Genomic DNA, 23,161 nt, shown 5'->3' on the forward strand with positions numbered 1-23,161 from the left:
GTGGAGTCAGGTCGGGCTAGGGGGCCAGGTGACTGGAGTTGTGATCTCACTGCATCACATCTCTCCCCGCCTCAGCCTTCCCTTCTGTTCAATGCAGTTAAAGTTGCCTTTGTCTCAAAATGAGGGAGTTATAAGGGCAGCTCAGATGTTTGACACCAGCGCAAGAGAAATCACAGGGAGGAGGTTCCTCTGTCAGTAATTCAGGGAAGTGGGGTTGCGTTCATGTCGCTCCTGGGTCCTCGGGGATTGAGAAGACGTGCCAGACTTATAATCTCGCATGCAGTGGTTGGAGCCTCCAGCCTGCCTGTGCCTAGTTTAATCACAGAGGGCCGAGTCCTATTTCCTTCCTTGCCTCTACTAGCTGTATGGTCTTGGGCAACTTACTTCAATTCTTTGGGCCAGATTTCCTCGTATATAAAATGGACATAACTTTAGCACCCCCTTAGGTTGTGAGAGGATTCGCTATTATTATCCTTGGCTGCACGCGAAAATTCCATTTCAGGGAGATAGATACTTCTTGGCCTTCAGTCAAGTAGGCTATAGTTCAGTATGCTACAGACCATGCTATAGTATGTTATGCTATATATGCTACAAACAATAAACTACGCTACTGCATGCTATGCATTGTGGAAACCCCTTTGTGGGCAGTGGGGAAGCTTCAGGAAAAGGAAAGGTTTTTTTGGGTGGCAGGAGGGTTTTCCAAACTATTTTCCATCTGCTCCAGTCCACTGCGTTCCATCTTACGGCGTTAATACCATTCAATGCGCTTTTGCTCAGCACTGAGTGTGCCGAGTGAGGAAATCCAGTGACTTTCTCTGATTCAGCCTGGATCTGAGGGCAAGAGACAGTGACAGAAAGGGCAAATCAGAATCAAAGTCCTGCTGAAGAGCTTCTAAAGAAAAGAGGAATAACTTCTGAGCTCTGGCTTCTAACCCAGCCCATGTCTGGGCATGGCCCACATGCCTGGGTCCAGAGTTGAAAGAGAAGCCTGGTCTCTTAGCGACATGTTTATGTTGGTTTGGCTTTGAGATGAAAGTGAGGACATGATTTCCACTCCTGGGCAGCTGGGCCCGGAACATTGGAGAGAGATGAGGTTAATTGTTCCCTTTTTTAAATTGGCTAGGGTCCTTTTATTCCTACCTCAACGCTATTAAAAAAAGATATAGGATTATGTATGTGTTACACACACACACACACATTCACACACCACACACACACACACACACATCCAGAGAAGAACAAATTAGCAAATTTCCTAACCAGGTCCTATCTGTAGGTCTGTCGTGAAGCAGTGAAGACCCCTGTGGCTTGAATGCCGATCTCAGCACTACCAAGTGTTGATTGAGTTTTGGTCCCAGCGGTAAAAAGCATGTGTGAAATTCAAATACAGAGTTTCAAACCCTTGAGCCCTTCCTGAGAGTCTCAGTGGCTTTAACAAGGGAAGGGCATCTCTTTGGTGGCAAGTGGTTATCCTTCACAGTGCAAGCACAAATTGGATCATAATTAATGAATCTGACGTATGTTCCTCCTTGCCATGTATAGGAGCTCGCATTTCGTTCCTATCTATCTCCATCTCCATCACTTTATATTCCCCTCTACAAGGGGGGATGTTGCCACATTCAGGTGAAAGTTTATACATTGGTAAGTTCTTCTTTAGCTTAGCGACCAGTTTGGAACAGTTTATTTCTCTCTTCTTCCGTCTCTTCCTTCTCTTCCTCCTTCCTCCTTCCTCCCTTCTAGTACCATTTGCAAATTGCTTAAATGCGAGAGTCCCTGGTATGAGGTGGAGAGGAGACTTGCCTTGTCCAAGAGTGTTCTCGCCATTCTTTATTCTTGTTCTCTCCTTCTGTAGCATCTTTCTTCTCTGTTTTCTTCTTTCCTCACAGGGTACCATAGGGATTCTGGTAGTTGAACTGATGCCTAAAAAGGGCGTTATGAATATAGACTTAGTCTTTCCAGTGCTGAGAAGCTGGGAGAGCCACTGTAGAAATTGATTCCTGTCTCTCCTTCATTTAGCAAATGTTTACTGAGTGCTCACCATGGCTGGTCACTACCCCCAACACTAGGACTAGGAAGACCAATAAGATATAGTCCTGGCCCTTTAGGGGTCTTTGCACCTAGCCTCATTTATCATTCTGTATCCTTACCGCATCCTTCGCCAGCGGGGTCCGCTTTCTCTCCTCCACACCTCACATTGACTTTGAGGCATCCCAACTGATTTGCTCATTTGTGGGATGGGCACACGTGCTCCTCTCAGCCTCCTTTGGATGTGGCCAAAGTCACAAATCTGTGTCAGGGAGAGTAGGCTTCTCTCTAAACAGATGCCTCTGGACCAAATGTTTGTGTCCCCTCAAAATTCATATGTTGAAATCTTAACCCCCAGGATGACGAGATTAGGAGGTGGGGCCTTTGGGAGGTGATTAGGACATGAGGGCAGAACCTTCATGATTAAGATTAGTGCCCTTATAAAAGAGATCCCTCCTGGGGACTGGTTTGCTATACTATGTATCCTAGGAGCTTTTTCTCTTTGGGAACTTGAGTTAGAATGAAAAAAATCTCAAAATCTAAACTTAAAAAAACAACACCACATCTTTTGGGAACGAAATAAATTTGAGGTTTATCTTTTATTTTTCCGAGTTTCCATATGAAACTAAGATGACATATAGTAAGAATTTTTGCCTCATCCCATGAGAGCCTAAAAGAGAGCATTAAATACTGTTGACAGACTGATTCTAGGGCTGGGGCAGGGAAACTACAAGATAAGCCTACAGCACCTTGTAGCAGAAGTAAGGAAATGCTCAAAAAATAAAAAGATGAGACTGAGGAGCCATGACGACCGTATGCAATGTGGACATTAACAGAAAAACGGATGAATAATATCTGGGCTTCGTTAACAGTAATGTACCAACATCGGTTTCTTCATTTTGACAAATGTAGCATGGTGAGGTAGGATGTTAACAGTAGGGGAAACTGGGTACAGACACTATCTGTACTATCTTTCAACTTTTCTGTAAATCTAAAATGATTCATAAATAAAATGTTTGGGGGCTTCCCTGGTGGCACAGTGGTTGAGAATCTGCCTGCCAATGCAGGGGACACGGGTTCGAGCCCTGGTCTGGGAAGATCCCACATGCCGCGGAGCAGCTAGGCCCGTGAGGCGCAGCTACTGAGCCTGCGCGTCTGGAGCTTGTGCTCGGCAGCAAGAGAGGCCGCGACAGTGAGAGGCCCGCGCACCGCGGTGAAGAGTGGCCCCCGCTCGCCGCAACTAGAGAAAGCCCTCGCACAGAAACAAAGACCCAACACAGCCAAAAACAAACAAATAAATAAATAAAAATTTAAAAAAATAAAATGTTTATTTACAAAAAGAAAAAAAAAAAGAGACCCCTTCTGCCATGTGAGGATACAGTGAGATGACAGTGGGGAAGCGGGCTCTCACCAGACACCGAATCTGCCAGCACCTTGACCTTGGACTTCCCAGACTCCAAGACGGTGAGAAGTTTCTGTGACAGAGTACCACCCAGTCTGTGGTACTCTGTCATAGCTGCCTGAAAGGACTAAGACACACAAGTAAGGAGAAGATAAAGGGCAGAGATGGCTCCTGCGGGTACCAAGTCAACAGTGGCCGCGCAGGAGTACTGACTTCCTTCTCCGGGCGTGTGGGGAGCAGGGAAGAGTCAGGGCCGCCACGCTGCCCCACTCCAGGGCCACGATTCACATCACTGTCTATGCAGAAGGCACCCTTGCTTTAGGAAGGACATGGATGGGTGAGTTTCTTCCACCCATGGGAGGTCTGAAAGCCAGCACCACTCAGCGGTTCAGGCAGGTAAAGTTAAGCTCAGTTACCCTGGGCGTTCGCCAGAGTAACTGACCAGAGCAAGGGTTTCTAACTCAGATCATGGAACAGGTAGTAGTTATGAAGATGCTCTCAGTCCCAGAGGGCTTGGGTGTCTGCAGGTGGCCTGGCCATGCGAGTTTGGTGCCTGTGCCCGAGTGAGGCCAAGCCAGCAGGAGGAGGTCCGGCGCCTTACGTGTGGGAGCTGAAGCCAGACATCTCCTTATCCCGGATCGCTTGGGGCAGGGGCTGAAACTGTGAGGCACGCCTGGAATGTCAGCCTAGAGCTCTTTTCACAGAGGCAAAGGGGAGGCCGTGTGTGTGTAGTTGGTCGGGCCAGGGAACTCAGTGGTGGTTTGGCTCAGAGAGGCTGGTCAGTCTTCACTGTGCCCATTTCCTATGATTCCCAAATGACCGACACTCAGGTGTCTCCTGGGCCAACTTGGGGTGTGGGGGGGTCCCTCCGTTACTAATCCCTTCTGGGCATCACTGATGTAGGTGATCAGGGCTGAGGAAGGTAGACTCATGGTCACCTCTGGCCCCAGGCTACCCCTGTGGCGGGATGCAGGGGGGCTGCGCTCTTGCTGGGCTGCGGACACTGCTCACCTCCCAGCTCCCGGGGTGTGTGACAGCCTGTCTGGCGGCTGTGACAGGCCGGGTACCTGCCTGCCGGCCTCCTCCCGCGCCTGATGGGCTGCCTGTTAATTGGGGAGGCCTGAGGGAAACCAGGCTGAGAGTCCCTGGCTGGGCTCTGAGCTCACACCCTTCATCAGAGTCAGGTTGTGGCCGGCCTCCTGTCACCTCCTCCAACAGGCAGGGGGCCTGGCTGTGGGCTTCATGTTTGGACTTTTTATTTCAAAATTTTTCCCCCAAGAAAGGGAGGGCAGAAGAAGGCAGCCCGTAATTGGGCTCGGGAAAGTGAAGCTTGTCAGAGGAGGGGGTGGTGGAGGCCTGGGGGAGAAGCAGCCGTTAGCACAAGTGTGTTCCACGGAGCGAGGAAAGGGGCTTTCGTCCTTTCCCAGGGCCCTCCCTGGGCAGGGGGCCAGCTCCCGGGGATGGAGTGTGTGGGTGCAGCCTGGGGGCTCTGGCTCTGCCTGGGGTGGGGGGCAATCAGGCTCTGGCAGAGGCTACTCTCTGGTCTAGATGGTAGACTCTAGAAAAAGCATGAGGGGCGAGCGAAAGCAAGCATGTACTGAGGTCTGGGATAGAATGTGTCTTCCCCACTTACTCCCCGCCCCCGCCATATGAGTGTCAGAATCATAGTACGGCAGGGTCTAAGGGGTCCCAGGTTTACCCATCACAGCTCTCCAGGGCAACCGGACCAGAGAAGGAAGGGACTTGCTGAGGGTCACACCTCTAGTTAGAAGCAGGGCCTCAGATCTTAATCTCAGGCTCAGAATGATGGTGGGGGTGCTGACGGTGCTTTTGGACTTCTTTCTTTCCCAGCCAATACCGTTTCCAGCCCACAGATGTGACTAAAATCACATCCTTAGAGATTTATTCATTTAGACTCAAGCTTAGCTCACAATTATACAGCAGATTCTCCAGGGAGGGCTTATATATTAAGCTCCGTCAGTAATTTCTCCCTTAGCAAGAATGATAAGGGTGATAAAGATACTGGATAACGGGGGGGCTAGTGTGTGTGTGTGTGTGTGTGTGTGTGTGTGTGTGTGTGTGTGTGTGTGTATACGCGAGCTCTGGGGGCAGCTGGGAGGGGGAAAAGACTGATGAGATGAAGAAGAGGGGGCACATCACCAAGGAGCCAAGCAGCCCCTCCACCTAATTTTATCTCCCGTGGGCAGGTGAGGCGTCCACTGCCGGCCACATCCCCACCAAGGCAGCCCAGCCCTCCCGGCAGCTGCTGTCTTCTGGAGTCTGTGTGACAGAATGGGACCCGTGGGGAAAGCAGCCTCGGCAGCACCCAGCCCGTTTTGTACTCCGGCAGCTAATTAAAGCCAGGAAGGTAATTTATTGCTGAGGGAGAATGTGTGGGAGGTTTGGCTTAGTTGAAATGGCCCCCAAAGAGTTATGGAAAGCTAAAGTGGGTTTTCAGAAGCAAAAGTTAATTGCTCTTCACTTAGCATTTCAGTGTCATGTGTCTCTGAGTTACACACATGCTGAATGGAAGCCGTTACCTACACAGGGGGCCTGGGGGGAGGACACTGGGGGCAGGGATTTCAGGTGGCTGGAGGTCCCCTGGCCGTGGAGCAAGGAGGCCATGCCTCTCCCCACCAGGGATAATGCTTCACCTGCTCTGGAATCTCAGCCCCAGGTTGGGGCGCGATGAGTAGACGGGAGAGCGGCACTCCCTGAGCCTCAGAAGATGGGGTGAGGGGGTGGGGTCCCCGTTTTTTCCCGACAGCTCTGTGACTTGGCTGAGTGCCTTCCCCGTCTCTGAGTCTCAGTCTGTCCCCTCTGTTTAACCATCACCAGCGTACATGTTTACCTTTGGCATTCGGTCATTTCTTTGATTTCTTCCCTGGTTCTCATCGTGGAGGCCATTCCTGCCATGTGACCCATTTGGCAGAGGGGAAGACTGAGGGATAGACAGTCCCAACAGAGGATAATGGAGGATGTAGGAGTGACTTGCCTTTTGTCTGAAAACTGATAGATTTGCCACCTAGAAATCAAAGCTTCTGGAGCCCTGAAATGTCTCCTGGACCTACGAGTGATGGCATTTGGGGGAGAGGGTTAAAAAGCATGAATCTGGGTCACTTCAGTCAGAAGGGGTGAAAAATTCTTTCGGTGAGAAAGGGGCCAGACAGCAATGTTGCAAAGCTGCCTTGCAGAGAGAGTGTTTGTATCTCGAGGCTGTAATTATCCGATCTGCAGGTATAACTGTGGATTAGATGATAAATATTTTAAATGACTTCTACTGCTTCTGTTTCAGAAGATGAGTTGAGAGGCCCCCATGTGATTTTCTTAGCTCCATTTTGGAGGGGAGGGTATCGGGCAGCAGTGGGGGAGGAGGGGTCCCACACTTAGGTTTTCAGTCCAAGGTGGTTTATAAATAGCAATGAAATACAGAGATATGATGGGGTCATGTCTCCGGTAGGTGTCGAATTCTCAAGTCAGTGGGAGTGGTGAGTCCAGGAAAGTCCAAATTGATTCTTTCTTTCTTTTTTTTAAAAAAAATATTTATTTATTAGGTTGCACCGGGTCTTAGTTGTGGCAGCGGGCTCCTTGTGGCATGTGAAGTCTTAGTTGTGGCATGCGTGTGGGATCTAGTTCCCTGAGCAGGGATAGAACAGGGGCCCCCTGCATTGGGAGTGCAGGGTCTTAACCACTGCACCACCAGGGAAGTCCCCAAAATTGTTTCTGAAAATTTCTATATGGCGGGTACCTCTCCTGGAAACTCAGAGGTAAAGAATTCTTCTTTTGTTTTTCTTGGCATCCCTACTCCGTCATCCTTTTCCTGGGAGTAAGTAGAGGGTCTAGTCTGGGCGGGAGAATGCAGATAGTGATGGAGTGATTAGAGAAACTCCCCTCCTCTCCGGTATATTCCATTAAAGTCGTGTAGAGTAAACATGTATGTTTCACGGTTCACTCTGCTGTCGGTCACCAGGACCTATAAAACCAGAGAGGAAAGTCTTTGGCCAAAGTGTCTGCAGGTGACATGAGCTCAGTGAGAATTTTTTTGAATAAATGAGTGAACAATAGTTCTTTAAAAAATGTTGTCTCGTGCTCTCGCTCCATGTTGTGGACAATCGCATTGTGTAGACACATCCTTTGTGGATGTGGTTGAGTACTGTGGTGCCTGTGGCTCAAGAACCAATTGAAAATGATTAACTCCCTGGAGACAAGCTGTGACACCCAGCAGGAATGCTTTAGCACCTCCCACATATAATATTAGGTCTCAGGAAGAAGTTATAGCAGCGTTAATCTGAGAGCATTGAAAATGAGGTTGAATTCCCCTCGCACAATCTATCTAAAATCCCCATATTACTGAGTTTCTTTTAAAGGTTTCCCTCTCTTTTATTCCAAAATGTTTCTGAGTCCAGGAGTGTTGGGTCAAACAGTCTTCACTTCTTTTTGGAATGAGTCGGACAGCTCAGAATGAGGTCAGAATCCCAGTAAAGCTGGGAATGGACTGAACATCCGCCAAGGATGCTACTTAGGTCATGTTCTCATCGGCAAACCCACACTGCCTGGGGAGTCTATTGTTTAGCCAAGGGCCAAATCCCCAGTCTGGTATAGGCCTGGATAAATGAGCTGAAGTGGCCTTGGATTTGGTGGATGTGTTTTTAGACCACAGACTGCATTTTGGGAAAGTACCAAGTGCTAAGGAAACACAAGGCATTGTTCTTCACTTTCATGCTGAATGATTGTAAGTGGGAGAAGCATTTGCAAAACATGGTTGTCATTCACTCTGCCTGGCTGGGGGATGGGAGAATTCTCTTTTTTTTTGGATCAGGTCCCAAAGCTATGCTTCTGAGTGAAACTAGAAGCTGGTGTGGCCAGTGATTCCCCATCTCTCCTGCTCCATGACATACGTAGACCCGTCGGATTTACCAGTAAGGGACACGGGGCGTAGAGGAAGGAGCAGGGTCCTCCTTGGTGGGATGGGGGGTGGGTAGTGCCGGCACATGGATGCCTCTGAAAAGAGTTTGGTGTCTGCCATGATGGAGCTGGGGGGGAAATGACATCATTTTCCTGTGGACGCAAACCCTAACACCTTGTTGGGATGGGTTGAGAGTGGGAGCGAGAAGCGTTATTTAGATGAAGGGAACAGAAAAGAGGGAAGAGAATTGGATCTACTGATCGTTGTGTACTGTTAGTGGAAGAAAGTCTGCCATAGGGCAAGGGAAACATTGTAAGTTAGCAAAGCTAAGAGTCTTTCAAAAGGAGGGATTTTTTTTTCAGTTTGTCTTTAAAAAATTTATTTTTATTGAGATATAGTTGATTTACAATGTTGTGTTAGTTTTAGGTATACAGCAAAGTAATTGTTATACACACACACACATATTCTTTTTTACATTCTTTTCCATTATAAGTTATTACAAGATATTGAGTTGAGTTCCCTGTGCTATACAGTAGGTCCTTGTTAGTTATCATTTTTTATGTAGTAGTGTATATATGTTAATCCCAAATTCCTAATTTATGTCCTCCCCGCGCCCAGAAGGAGGGATTTTATTCTCCTGAAACACGGAGATTCCAGTTCAGTCATCCTTAATGATGTGTGACTCTTCTGTCCTTGAAGACTTCTGGGGAGAATGTTCTAGAACCACATCTCTATAAACAATGTCCAGACTCAAAAGATTTTAAAACTTCACTCTACAGATGACTAAATGGAATCCTTTAGCCAGAGAGCAGCCCAGGCAGGAGGGAGCCCACCTCACAGTGGTGGCTCTTAAACCTTTTCACTCAGGTAAAGGCAGAGAGGGGCGGATGAGAGTCCCCAGGTATGTGATGGCCTGAAACATCCTAGGGCAAGTGTCAAGTGTTTGAATTTTTGTGTTTGAAATGTCATCCACATTTTGTATGTTATATCAAAATACACCTGTGTTTTAATATGAAAACAATGTTTTAGCTTACCATTAGGAAAAACAGAGGTACAGGCACATTTCTTAGATATTTTTTTTAAAAAAATTTTATTTTTTTATTTTATTTTTTGACTGCATTGGGTCTTAGTTGTGGCACATGGGATCAGGATTCTCTCTAGTTGTGGCGCACGGGTTCAGTAGTTGCAGCGTGTGGGCTTAGTTGCCCTGCAGCATGTGGGATCTTAGTTCCCCGACCGGGTAACCCTCCCTCCTCCTCCTCTTCTCTTCTTCATCTTCTTTTTTAAAAAATTAATTAATTAATTTGGCTGTGTTGGGTCTTTGTTGCTGTGCGCGGGCTTTCTCTAGTTGCACCGAGCGGGGGCTACTCTTTGTTGCCGTGCGCGGACTTCTCACTGCGGTGGCTTCTCTTGCTGCCAAGCACAGGCTCTAGGTGTGTGGGCTTCAGTAGTCGTGGCACACGGGCTCAGTAGCTGCGGCTCATGGGCTTAGTTGTTCTGCAGCATGTGGGATCTTAGTTCCCCGACCAGGGCTCGAACCTGTGTCCCCTGCATCGGCAGGCGGATTCTTAACCACTGTACCACCAGGGAAGCCCCTCATCTTCTTCTTCTTCGTCTTCCTCTTCCTCTTCCTCCTCCTCCTCTCCTTTCTCTCTCTCTCCCTCTGTCTCATTGTCCCAAGTGGCAAAGAGCCCACAAATAACTGAGCTGTACTTTGGAAATGGATCTGATGAGCCTTTTAATAGGAGAGAATCATTATTTCCCAAGAGTTCGCATTCCCATAATATTTTTATTAGCAGCCTCTCTTCTAAATAAAGTTCAGTGGATTGATTTTGGTTGGGTTTTCTCATTTTAAACATTCCCTTAAATTATGACCGTGGATGTAGTCCCGTCATCACCACTGTTATTACTGTTATCAGCATCAGCGGCTCCTTTGTAATATTTATGTCACATTCAGGGAGCTCTCCAAACACTTCAGGTATATTACCTCATTTGTCCTCGTAGCATCCTTGGCAGGAAGGGAGGGGACCACATGAGGGCTAAACAGTGAGCACAAACCTCTCTGTGTGGACAACCCCTCTTTGGGGTGTGGCCAGGAGGAAGTGCTCTGCCCCATCTTCTGTATACAGTTGTCCCGGTAACAACGGGGGATTCGTTCCAGGACCCTCCGCAGATGGCAAAATCCGTGGATGCTCAAGTCCCTTATGTAACGTGGAGGAACGCAGTCGGCCCTCCATAGCCATGGTTCCGTAGATTCAACCAACCGCGGAGGGCTGACTGTGTCCCTGTGCTGCAACATGGAGCAGAGGGAGATTGCTCCAGGACAGGTTACAGCCATCTGGATGTAGACCTGAGAAGATCGGATAGCTCGGAGGACCCGGCTCAGGGTGGGACAGAGGGTACTCATTGAGGGGGGCTCTGGAGGAGTGGGGGCAAGACTCTTGGGAATGGCCATGACCGCCTGGCCCTGACTTGCCTTAGTCCTCCTTTGGTATATGGGACAGTGTCTGCGGAGGACCCCAAAAACCCCACATCCTGAGAGTGACACCGTGGAACAGTGGAAAGACACTGGTATGTCGACCAGGAGACCTGAGTTTGAATCCTGGTTCTGCCATTGATTGATAAGCTTTGCTTCTTGGGCCAATCCCTTAACTTCAGGGCCTCATTTATAAATGAAGGGGTATTAATGTCTCCTTTCTGGATTTTTTGTGAGGATTCTATAATACAGATGTGCTTAGCATGATGGAGGGGGCACAGGGGTGCGAGAGATGTCGATTACATTTCTTCATTTAATTTTCTCTCCTGGAAAAATCTAAACTGTTCAGTATGATTTTGAGAATTAAAAGGGAAAAATAGAGAACAACATTTGGATAGGTTTATCATTTGAATCAGTGCCTTGTCAGAAATCATGTATTTTCTTACCTACGTTGAGTAAAAGCTAGTAATCAGTAATTAGTGTATTTGAGGCTGTGTTAGGAAAGAGCTGCACTGGAGGGCAGCCAGCCTGGGCTTCATCCCCCTCCGCTGCTGACCAGATGGAGGCCCTTGAGCAGAGCTCTTGGCATTGCTGGGTCTCAGTGTCCTGATCTGTAAAATGAAGAGCTTGGAATAACAGGATCATGAAGTCGCTGATGAGGGTCATAATTCTAGAATTTTACAAGAAGTGATGTTTAGGGAAGGAGCCACATGAATGTGAGCTTTGTCCCTTCCATCGTCTGTGCCATGGGAAGCCTCACTGGTTTGCCCCAGGGTCATTGGCAAGGAACCCGGGTGATTTGCTGTGGGCCCATAGGCCAGGAGGAAACTAATGACCTTTGGAAGGCTGGTTAGCAAGCTCGGGCTCTAAGAAGGCTGCTGCTGCCTCAGACTCAGCACTGGCTTGTTGGTAAAGGCCGGCCTCCCTCCTCCCTATCTGCTGGCTTGGTAGTCGGGGGAAGAGAGGAATGCTGGGCCAGGACTGAGGCAGCAAGCCTCCCCATGCACAGAGGCCCAGCCGCTGGGAGTCCTCGGGGCTTGGGAGGGCTGCTGAGGGTGGATGCACGGCACAGCGCCCCTGCCACTCTGCTGGCCACACCTCCAGGCAGGCACTGTCCCCTGAAAGTCTGTCATTAGCTGCTGTGCTAATCCCTGCTGGTCCTGTCTCTCAGCAGAACCTTACTTAGGGGCTGCCCAAGGCTAGCGCTCCTTTGGCATCATCTGAAGAAGCAGGGAAGAATCTTAGAGGAGGAGCGGGTAGGGCATTTGCTCACGCAAGCTTCCCTGCACACAAATGCACCGGGGAAGAGCGTGAAACCCACAGAAGACTTGCCCTGGAATGATTCACCCCATACCTTATTTTCTTTCTCGGGTTTATAAAACAAAACAAAGCCCAGCTGCCTTTTCTGTTTAATTCAATGATACTTAACAAGGGCAGCTCATGACACTGGGTGCTGTGAGGCTCTCACGGTGAATATGATTCTGTCTCTACTCCCCAGAGGCTCACTGCTTGGGTGAGGGGTATACAACGTGCACGATTATCGAGGATAACAAACAGCTGGCCGGAAGTGCTTTCGTAAAGTTACCAAATATTCTGGAAGAATAATTACAACTGGGAGTGTCAAGTCTTTTGTTGGGAGGTGGGTCTCGATTTGGACCTTAAATGATTGGTTGGGTTACAGTAAAAACCCAGTAGAGGGTGGGGAAGGGCATTTAGGATAGAAGGAGTAGTTCTAGGGAAGGCAGGGTGATGGGAAAGGGAATGCCAGGAGCTATTCTTTTATTCACTTTGCAGTCCATCCTTGAGGACACACACACAGGGAGACGCTACAAAACCAGCGTCCCCATTCAGGGGTGGGGGAAAGGAAGTGCTGCTTGGTGTATATGCTTCCACGGGGTCTAGCACCTCTTAGAATTTTCTGTTCTTAATTCAGATGGCTTCCTACTTTATCTGGACCAGGAGCACACAGATTCCTGGATGCACCTTTAATTTAGTTAGGGAAAAAAACCCAAGAAAACAAGAATGGAAAACAAGCTCTCAACTGAAGTATGAGTGGAAACTTTAAACGTAGACATCACCCTTTAATCAATTTTGAATAGTCTTCCTCATCTGGCAGTAATAAACTTTGAAGTGGAGCTGGAAGAAGTAGCTCTTTCTGACTTTCGATGGCTGTACCCATGCCAGACATCACTAATCAAACCTGGCACACCTTCTCCCTGAGCGGGGCTTCTCCTAAGAGTGCCCTGGTGTTCCAGGCCGCCCCTGCCAATCAGCTGGTTGCACTGCACCAGATGAATCTTATTTGCCTTTTTCTGTTTTAAAGTATTAAGACTTTACTGCTATCTTAAATACTAAGTGCATTTTTATGGAACCCAAGAACTGTCTGAAAGCAGGGAAGAATTTTTATAGCATCTAGTGTAGTAAGAATCCCAAAATATAAATGGAAGTTGCTGATGGGACTATGAGATCAGGATAAAGATATTTTCTGTCTTTTTTCCTAATCTCCCTGTAATGGTATAAATATTAAATTCAAAGAGACAGAAAATAGGTGAGAAAGTATAATAAAATATATGTAGAAAAATAACCCTTGACTGAGGTCAATGTTTCTCAACCTGGATGTACATCTGAATCTCTTGGTATTTATAATGCAGATTCCTGGGCCTCCTTTCATACTAAATTAGAATTTCTGGTCTTGGAGCCTGGAAATCAGCGTGTCTACCAGACACTTTAAATAATTCTTCTACAGGACACCTGAGACCATCCCACAAAGCTATGCTTGAGAGCTGGAGACTTAAATAATAGGAATTATTGCCCTTGTCTATGTCATTAGGTGGTTGACAAAAAATGCCATATTCATTTTCCATGGCCGAGCTACCTTAAATTCCATGGCATCCCAGGTGCTGAAAACAATAGTCATTTGGAAAATGGAAATGAAGTCTCAGTTTCCAAAGGGGTTGGTCATTTGGATGAGCATGGGTCATGCTTTATGGAGATCAATTTTTGAGATATATATGAATTGTCATGCATCCATATTACCATTCAGGCTTGGTTTTAAGAGAAATTGGGCGAGAAGAAAGTAGTTTATGTTGACCAAGAAGACAGATCATCTTGAAATTTCTAGTTAAGGGGTCAGTGTTTGATTCTACTTGACTTTCTGAATGTTAGCATCAAAATAACAAATATCATATATTGTCCATCTATTCTGTACTGGACTCTTCACTAGGACTATATACACATTGTTGAATGTCGTCCTTAAAATAATCCTATGAAGAAGTTATTATTGCCCCCAAAAGAGGAATCTGAGGCTCAGAAAAGTTAAACAACTTGCCTTGAGTAATGCAGGATTTGGATGTGAGTCTTGACCCTAAGGCTGTCTAACTCCAAGTCTTTTATTCTTATTTACGACACTCCACCTGCTGTTTCCAAGAAATATCCTGTTCTGTGAGATGCTGAAACACAAACCAAGGGCCCAAACCTCAGGTCAGAACTGAGAAGGGCCCTTCTTACTAAACCCAGTAATAGTGGTCTGGTAAACACTGGTATTCTCATTGGTTTGATCAGAAGTCATCAAGTTGAGTCCTAGTTTTTTCTTTGCCTCTTTTAGTATGAATAAAATTTGTTGAACTGTATTAAGATTGCTTTTATGCTCCAAATTCATATTTATGAAAAGTGAAAGGCTATTCTTTACCATTGTTATTTAAAAAAAATTAAAGAACCACCAGTGGGTGCACCTCCTGTAGGGTGTGTTCTGGGAAGTGCACGTGGACAGGACACGCCCGGTGCTGAGTAGACTGACCCATCATCCAGGGTATGGATCAGTGGTCAAGAGATTTTCTCTCCAGGTGGCTCTGTTACCTTGGGCAGGTCATTTTTTTTCCCCCTGTGGTCCTCAGTTTCCATGCAAATCTGTTGGACTAAAGCCCATAAAGGTCTCTTCTCCATTTAAAATGTCATGATTCTGGAGAAAGTGTCAGCCATGTAGCTGACAAAGAGATGGATGGGGCCTTGACAGGGGTGTCATCATGACTGTCCTCACTGGTCTGGGATGGTTAGAGGGTGGGCAATGCTGGGGACCAGTCTTTGGACTCTTCTCCTGTCCTCCTGACCTCTTTGGCCTGCTCCTTCCTGGGCCTGAAGCTGCCAGACTCTTCTCTCCTCTTGAGACAGTCCAAGTGGGTTCCAGTGCCATATTCTTCAATATTTCCCGTTGGGGTGAAATTATTTATTTTTTTTCTGGTACGTGGGCCTCTCACTGTTGTGGCCTCTCCCGTTGTGGAGCACAGGCTCCAGACGCGCAGGCTCAGTGGCCATGGCTCACGGGCCCAGCCGCCCCGCGGCATGTGGGATCTTCCCCGACCAGGGCATGAACCTGCGTCCCCTGCATCGGCAGGCGGACTCTCAACCACTGCGCCACCAGGGAAGCCCCCGTTGGGGTGAATTTAAATCCCAGATCTTCCAGCAAAAACTTAAGTAGCCCCCTTCATGTGTAATTTCTTGCTCCTGAAAATACTGATCACCCATTCACATCCCGCCCCTCCAATGGGCTTAGAACCACCTTGGGTGCCTGGGTGACAGTGTGCCTATGTTATTCACAGGGATATGAAGCTGATGGGACCCTCTTGAACTTCTAGTCCAACTCTTTTATTTCCTGGATGAGATCAAGGGCCCCAGGAGGGAAAATGACTCCACTCAAGCACACCTAGCCAGGTAGTGAAGGACTTGAAACCATGTTTTCGAATTTATACTGTGAGTGTCATAATAAAACTGACCCCACAGAGCTTGTGTGAAGGTGTGTAAACGAGATAACACATCCAAAGCACCTGAGCGTAGCTCTTGGCATAGAGAACCATCTGGTACAAGTTGTTTCCTCCCTTCCTAGGACCCAGATCTCCCGGTGCTCATCATTCTCACGTCCTCATAGACGTCCTGTGTGTTAGACTTTATCATTCCTTTCTTCCCCAGCACACCAAGGCGTGCAGAAGTAAGCTGAGCTGCCTGGTTTAATCGTTGCACTAATGGTGAAACCTGACTTGGCCCATGTTACATACTCAACGAATGTTTGGGATCGCTGCCCGCCAGAACCCATCCCTCCTGACTCCTAATTCAGTGCTCGCTCCATGATGCCTCCCTGACGGACATGCAGGCGGGGACCAGCTAAGTTGAAATGCTATGAACACCAGCCTGGTGACAGACATGTAAGAATACATGAGACCCCAGTAGATCTGAAGTCTGCCAGGGTCATTTTTTTTTATCAAGCATTTATCAAAGCTACTATGTGCCAGGGGCTCTGCTTACGGCTGAGATGAATATAAAAATGGATAGGATACAGGCCCTGCCCTCAAGGACCATTTGATTCGATCACAGAGACAGACTTAGACATAAAGAATTCAAATCTAAGGCAGCTAGTAATCCATGAGTACTATGTTTTATATATACTGAAAGGAAGAACAGTGATGGGGGCCTCCCTTGTTGACATGGTGGGAGGGCGCTGGGCTCGGATAGGGTGACCCCAAATGTCTCCATCCAGCTGCGTGCACAGGACACCTGGGCAGAGAGACTCGACCACAGGGCCGTGCTGTGTGTCACGAGGAAAGTACAAGGGGGTCGCCAAAGACTCCAGCCTCTGAGCTCCTTGACCCTGACTGCCGAGGGACCACAGCTGGGTCACCATCCTGTCTAGGCCTGACTTGAGCAGTCTTGCAAAATGGGAGAATATCTCTTTTCTTGCTCTGAGCTTGATGGGGACTGGAGTGCTCGTTTGGTCTAGACCTCTGCTTCTGGAAGGGACTGCCCTCAACCGTGCAGACAGGGGTCTGCGGTCCACACAGAGAACAAGAAAATGCCCTCTTTTTCTCTCCTCTCTGCTTTGGTGGGGGGAGGAGGGGGACAGGAGGTGGGGCTAGAGGTGGGGGAGGGACGGTGCGGGGACTGGTAGGTCAGTGCTTGGCGAGGGGAGCTGGGTCACCCAGGGAAAATATGGCCTTGCTTTCCACTGGCAGATTCCCAGGGAAGCTCTAGCTGCTCCCCACCTGTCCTGTGCTCCCCCTCCCCCAGCTGCTGTCCCCGTGTGCACGGAGCAGGGAGGCGATGATGAATTTCCCCCAAACGGCATTACAGACAGTCATAAATAATGCTTTGCTCTTTGGTGACGGCACTTTCCATTAAAGCTGCCTGCGCTGGGCTGTTGTACCCCCAGTCTTCTGCCGGGGACTTGCAGTAAAATTTATCAGCGAGCTTTCTGCACCTAATAAATCATCCCCTCCAGGAGCCATCTGGCAGATAAGGCCAGAACCCACATGCTCTGCAGAGGCGGAGCTAGAGAGAGAGCCCCTCTCGCTGCGGCCCCAGGCCCTGTGGAGGGGGACTTCCTCCCCACCAAGCCCGGGCCTGTCACTCTTCCTGGCTTTTCTCATCAGACTCAGACTGGCGGCCCTGGTTACGCTGGCTGTTGTAACTCACAGAACCGTCCCCGCTCTGGAGACAGGCCCCAGAGTCACCTCCTCCCGGGGCTTTCTACCTGTCCCCCCGGCCACGTGTTCAGAAGGCCCTGGCATCTGAGCCCAGGCAAGAGCAGGGGTGCCCCAGGGCCAGGCAGGTGCTGGGAGGGCCGTGACTCTGGCTTAACTGACATCTCGTTGTGATAAGAAACGCAATGTCGCTTGGGCGAAAGATACCTAGAAGCATCTCCTCCTAATTCAGGGTAAACATCCCATGTTTACCCCCAATTTCTCTGAGCAAAACTGCTGTGATATTAGTGCCTTCTTTCAAATATAGATTCCTTCCATTAATGTACAATAAGGGAGTTTCTCAAGCCAGTTGACCTGGAGGTAGATGCACAGATTAATGATCGCTGTTCTTTCCTTTAGGCGCTTACAGTCCCGTTGCAGAGACTGTTTTATAACCCATCTCAGGCACGGTGGTGGCAGGGCCCGCTCTCACTGGGAGACAGGATGTGATCCTGCAGGTGAGGAATGAGAAAGAGTTTGACTTTCTGGTTTTGGAGTCCAGTGCCTAGCACGGTGCCTGGCACATGCGTACTGAGTGTACAAGATGGAATGTGGCAGCAGGCAAAGTCCCCGACACAGCCACCAACACGAAGTAGACGATGAGAATGAAACAATACACAGCAGCGTGGAAGCGGACCTCTCATGCCCCGCCCCCAACGGAGGGGCCTCTGCTCCTTAGGGACCAACATCCTGTCCTGGGCCTGATGTAACCTGTGTCTGGTGTCAGCTCGATCAAGGGATGCTCTGAGCCCCAGTGTTCTCATTTATAAATTCGTAGGGAAAGATGAGGTAATTTTGGGGGATGTAATTTTTAATATCGTTGCTACGAGAATATTTTCTAATTTTTCCTTTGCCTGATTTTTTGAAAGGCAGGAGGCTGAATGGTAAAACCGGTCAGAATGCCTCTCTCTTCCTGCCCTACTTGACTGCTTCCCAAACAAGTAAGGCCGGTAGATGGGGGCCCCAGGCAGCTAGAGCCCAAATCCCCTGAATCCTTCCTGGGGGCTCCTTCTGCAGGAGGACACCTATCAGGCTGCCTCTGAACACTGTGAACATACCCCGCGGAAGCATTAAGTGGAGTGTCCCAAAGATGCTTAACTTAGCTATGCATTTAATTTGGTGGTAATTGAAGTTTGCCAACAAAGATTTGCATGTAATCTGTGATTTCATTTTTCAATTAAAATTGTTTCCTTCCTCTGGACGGGAAGCGCTTGGCTTTTCTCCCCATCACGGCACTTTGCAAACAGTAACCCCGCACTTCTCTGTGGGCTGGAGTGAGGGGAGGGGGCGGGTAGGACGAGGCCCAGAGGGGAGGTCAGGCCGGAAGGTAGGACCCTGCAGGAGAGGTGATTCTGGGGGCTGGGCTGATGGAAGACCAGGGTAGGGTGCGCCTCCTGCACTCCCAGTGGGCCTGTCCAAGAAGCTCCAGCCCCGGACTTCCGGATCTCGGTTTCTAGGCGCAGGCAAGCGTTAGGGGATGGAAAGAGGTAGGAAGAGCCAACCAGTTCTCCATGGCCAAGGCGCGTGTCAAGGAGCTGGGGACAAGACTGAAGGTCCAGGTATTGGGGATCAGGGGGCTGGTTGACCTGAAGGAGATCTTCAGGCTATTTTTATGGCCTTTGATAAAGGCAAAAAAGCAACACAGCTCACTGGAGAAGACAGCTGATAGGCACGTGTGTTTATAGGAGACACAGGCTCCCAGAGACCCCCCAACGGCGTATGGAGCCTGCAGGCTACGGCTTCTGATGAACAGTTCGCAGGTATGGATTTTTCCTTTGCTGGCTCTGTGGCCTTGGGCTTAATTTCCTTGAGTCCCAGTTACCTCAACCTTCCAATGGGCAGATGAATACTTCCCTGAGTGGGGGCCAGAGGAGGCAGCCTGTTGGGGTGTGAGGGTCATCCCGAGGGCCCCATCTTCGTATACGCAGCGCCCTGCACCGTGCCTGACATGTGGTAAGAGGCCAGTAAACTCTGTTACAATGGAAAATTGGCCAAATGAGATGGTGCGAGCATTTTGTAAATCCCGACGCCCCATTTTCGGTTCTCTGACGGCCTTATTATTTGTGAAGGTGGGGTTAAGTATTTGACTCCAGGCTGGGCTAGTCCTGGGCTGGGCCCTGGGTGGGGAAGGTGCAAGTACAAGTGTTCTCCACGGGGTGCTTCTCTGGGAGCTTGGAGCTCTGGTGGCGATGGGCTGCTGGAGACCCAGGTCCTACAGGTGCCCCCTGTGGGCGGGGGGCTGCTTTCCAGGCCCGGGCCCAGCCCCTCCTTGGCCGGGCCAAGAATCACCAGTCTGCCTCGGGCTGGCAATTTCGAGATGATGGGACAGGACTCGAGAGGGTTTGCCACAACGAGAGCTGGCCTGATGCTCATGAGAGAGACAGCTGGGCTCTCGTAGCCCACCGCTTTGGGCAGAATTCTTCTCTCCGTCAGCGCAACTCTTTTTTTTTTTTTTTTTTTGGTCTGGTTTCTTTCAAGGAGAGATAATCCCTTCTACCTGGTCAGACAGCTGAACTGTTTTCCTTTTTTTTTTCGAATTCCGTAATAAATCTGCCAGCCCTGCGGGGCTCCAGCCAAGGGCTCTTGCTAGCTGCATCGACACAGAGGTCTGGTAAAAATGGTGTCAAATGAAAGAGAAAAATGCATATTTCACACTTTGTCTGCTTTGGGTTATGGCGATTCTGAACTCAACCCCATTCCAAACAGCTGACCTTCCCACAGAGTTCAAGTACCTTCCGCTGGTCTGGAGAAACCGTATCCCTGTCTCTCTCTCCCACTCTCCCCCCACCTGCCCCAAACAGGCACATTTGCCTGAGAGGCGGCAGGGCTGTTTGTAAGTTCATTACGCTGGTCCAGGGCTTTCCAGGAGGGACGAGGCGTAAAAGACCCCAGTGCACAGGGGTTGGAGAGTAAGCACGGACACGGACTGCGTCCCCCTCTTCCCCACACAGCCATGCATCTACTCCTGCATCGCCTCACTCTCCTGAGATGCAAATTTATGTAGAATGTATGAACATGGGTTTTCCTTCTATTGAAGGCCGCCTTGTGTCCATTACAGATCATTTTCAACCATGACCAAATCTTAAACATCAGTGTGGTTGCCACTCAATAGAAACAATCAACCTTTCCAACGTTACCCGCCTCTAGTCTTCTGTACAAATCTGCATACTGATCGGAACGGTCACTTTAGGCTCCCCAGACACGCCAAGTTTGTTCCCAACTCCTGGTCTTTACCGCACACAATTGTTCTGCATCGGTTCTGCTTCTCTGTGTTCTGCCCAGCTCCGTCCTGACTGCCTTCAAAGCCCACCTCCTCCTTGAAGCCCTTCCTGGAGCACCCGAGCCTGTAGCGCTCCATCTTCATTTGGGACTTGGTCGGTACCTAAAGCTCTTATTACCCTCTCCCTTGGTCATCAGTCATATGCTGCTCCTTTTAGACTTTTTTTTTCTACAGAGCTATTGTCATTTTCCTGTATAACCATCATTTTCTTATTTAACATTTTTATTCCCCAATTAGATGATAACGTCTTACCTATATTTCTATCTTTTCCAGAGCCAGACACATAGTAGGTGCCTGGTAAATGCTTGTCAAAAAAAAAAAAGAATGAACCAAAGTTCCGACATGGGTTGTGGGTGTGGCTCTGGTGTGATCTTTCTTTTTTTTTAAATTGAAGTTAGTTGATTTACAATGTTGTGTTACTAGGAGTATGGAATTAAGAGATACAAACTACTATGAATAAAATAAACAGTAAGGATATATTGTACAGCACAGGGAAATATAGCCATTTCATTGTAATAACTTTCAGTGGAGTGTAATCTATAAAAAGATTAAACCTCTGTGTTGTACAGTGAAACTAATATAATATTGTAAATCAGATATACTAAATACAAAAAAAAACAAAGAAAGAATGAATGAAAGTTCGCACATGGGGTGTGGGTGTGGCTCTGGTGTGATGGCTTTTTCTTTTTTTTTTAATTGAAGTACAGTTGACTTACAGTGTTGTGTTAATTTCTGCTGTACAGCAAAGTGACTCTGTTATACATATATATATATTCTTTTTTATATTCTTTTCCATTATGGTTCATCACAGGATATTGAATATAGTTCCCTGTGCTCTACAGCAGGACCTTGTTGTTTATCCCTCTTATATATAATAGTTTGCTGGCTTTCTCTCTCTTGATTGCAAGACCATTCCCACCTCCAAGGGAAGGGAGAGTCTTGACTTGCGGGGATGCTGCCCATAAGATGTTTCCTCTTGTTTGGACGACGCTGGATATTAGGTAACGGTTGAGTGTCAGTAACAGCTCCAGAGCTCCCTGTACAGACCCTGAGACTCCCATGTCTGTGATCACACAGACTATTGAGATTTTTATGGTAGTGAGAAAAACTAGTGCTTCTGACTGTGTGCTCTCCCTCTGTACCTTCCCCTCTCTTTACATCCCTGTATGCACCCCACATGTATTCTGTATTTAATTTAGAGCAGGGAGTTACTTTGATTTTAATTCCGTTTTCTTCTGAATGCGCTGAGCGCCGCCCAGCCCGCCATCTTGCCTCTGCTTTGTGCTTCTCACCTCAAGGCCTCTTTGTGAATTTGTCTGATTTGTGGTTGTGGTTTGTAGCTGTCACGGATTTCTTTGTTGTTGTTGTTACCACTGTGCTACTGTTTCCTTGCAGCTCAATTTTGAGCCGAGCATTTGAGTAGTAAATATGGTCTACACCAACTCTGTTGGAAATAATGGCGTTTATGTGCTGAAGTTATTTCCAAAACCTATGATATGTGTATACAAATAGATCCACAGCAGGGCCCCTAGACTGGGGAGAACAGGCTCAATCAAACCTTCGTGATGGAGTATAAACAGGTATCTGAGACTAGGGCTAGGCCAGGCGGTTCAGAACCAAACTACCTTCCACCCCCGCTGTTGGCTCTGAGCGGAATCTGAACCGTAAATACTTTGCTTAACGCTGGGGGATGTAGGAGATATTTATCCGCTAAATGTTCACTTACATTCTTTCATGCACCTCACATTGAACTTCTTTCTCACTTTTCTCTTCACCCACCCTCAATGGTTTTAAACCTTAACTGCCCTGGATTCTGGAATGGAAAAAGATGTCCAGAAACTATGGGCTTCTTTATAGTACAACTACTACTTAGTGCTAGCGGCCACCTAATGGCTATGGTTGGGGGGCGGGGAGGGGTGCACCTACACTGTTAAACCTTTAAATTCCCTTTTGTTTTGCTGCCCAAATCTAAATACTTTTGCTAATAGATAATTGCTCTTTCACTAAGAGATAAGCTTTACCTATAAAAATGTATTTTGAAAACTTATTTTACACAGCAATGTTGTATCCGTTGAAACTAACCTTTTACCAATAAAGCACTATTGTTTAGACATTAAAAAAAAAAAAAGAAACTATGGGCTTGGCCTATAAAATTGGCGGCCCTCTCTCCTCTTCCAAATGGCTGCTGGGTTGCAGGATCATATGTGGTGAACCGTTCTGAGCAGTGCTGCCAAGCTCCATCTTGGGGTCGGTCGTAGTAATCCTGGTGCAGAGCAGGAACTAGAGACAGAGTTGGGAACATTCAGAGGGGGAAGTTGGATTGCTCTTACCAGATGTGTCTCTGGCCTCTGAATTTGTGTAATGTGGGTTTCCCTTGACTCTGCCCTCAGCTCTGGAGCTCTGAGGGCACCAGGCCCCGCATCTGACATGTGTCCAGAAGTGGAGGCTGCCCACCAACCCCAGGGGAAGGTCTGGATCGCCCAGAGGTCAGGATCCATCACAGAGATGCCTGGGCTCTCTGAGCCGAAGGCCGTGTGACAAAGGCACGGGGATGGGTGTTATGGGT

At 48.2% G+C, this 23,161-nt stretch overlaps 1 pseudogene; it reads right to left on the minus strand.

Annotated features, from left to right (window-relative positions):
- The window catches only part of LOC112413126 (eukaryotic translation initiation factor 2 subunit 3, X-linked pseudogene), a 159,566-nt pseudogene extending 148,778 nt beyond the window's left edge, over positions 1 to 10,788 (minus strand).
- Positions 10,789 to 23,161: the final 12,373 nt, after the last annotated feature.

This window comes from Neophocaena asiaeorientalis, unplaced genomic scaffold, assembly GCF_003031525.2.
Source record: "Neophocaena asiaeorientalis asiaeorientalis breed wild unplaced genomic scaffold, Neophocaena_asiaeorientalis_V1.1 scaffold14, whole genome shotgun sequence".
In the NCBI taxonomy this organism is placed as follows: domain Eukaryota; kingdom Metazoa; phylum Chordata; class Mammalia; order Artiodactyla; family Phocoenidae; genus Neophocaena; species Neophocaena asiaeorientalis.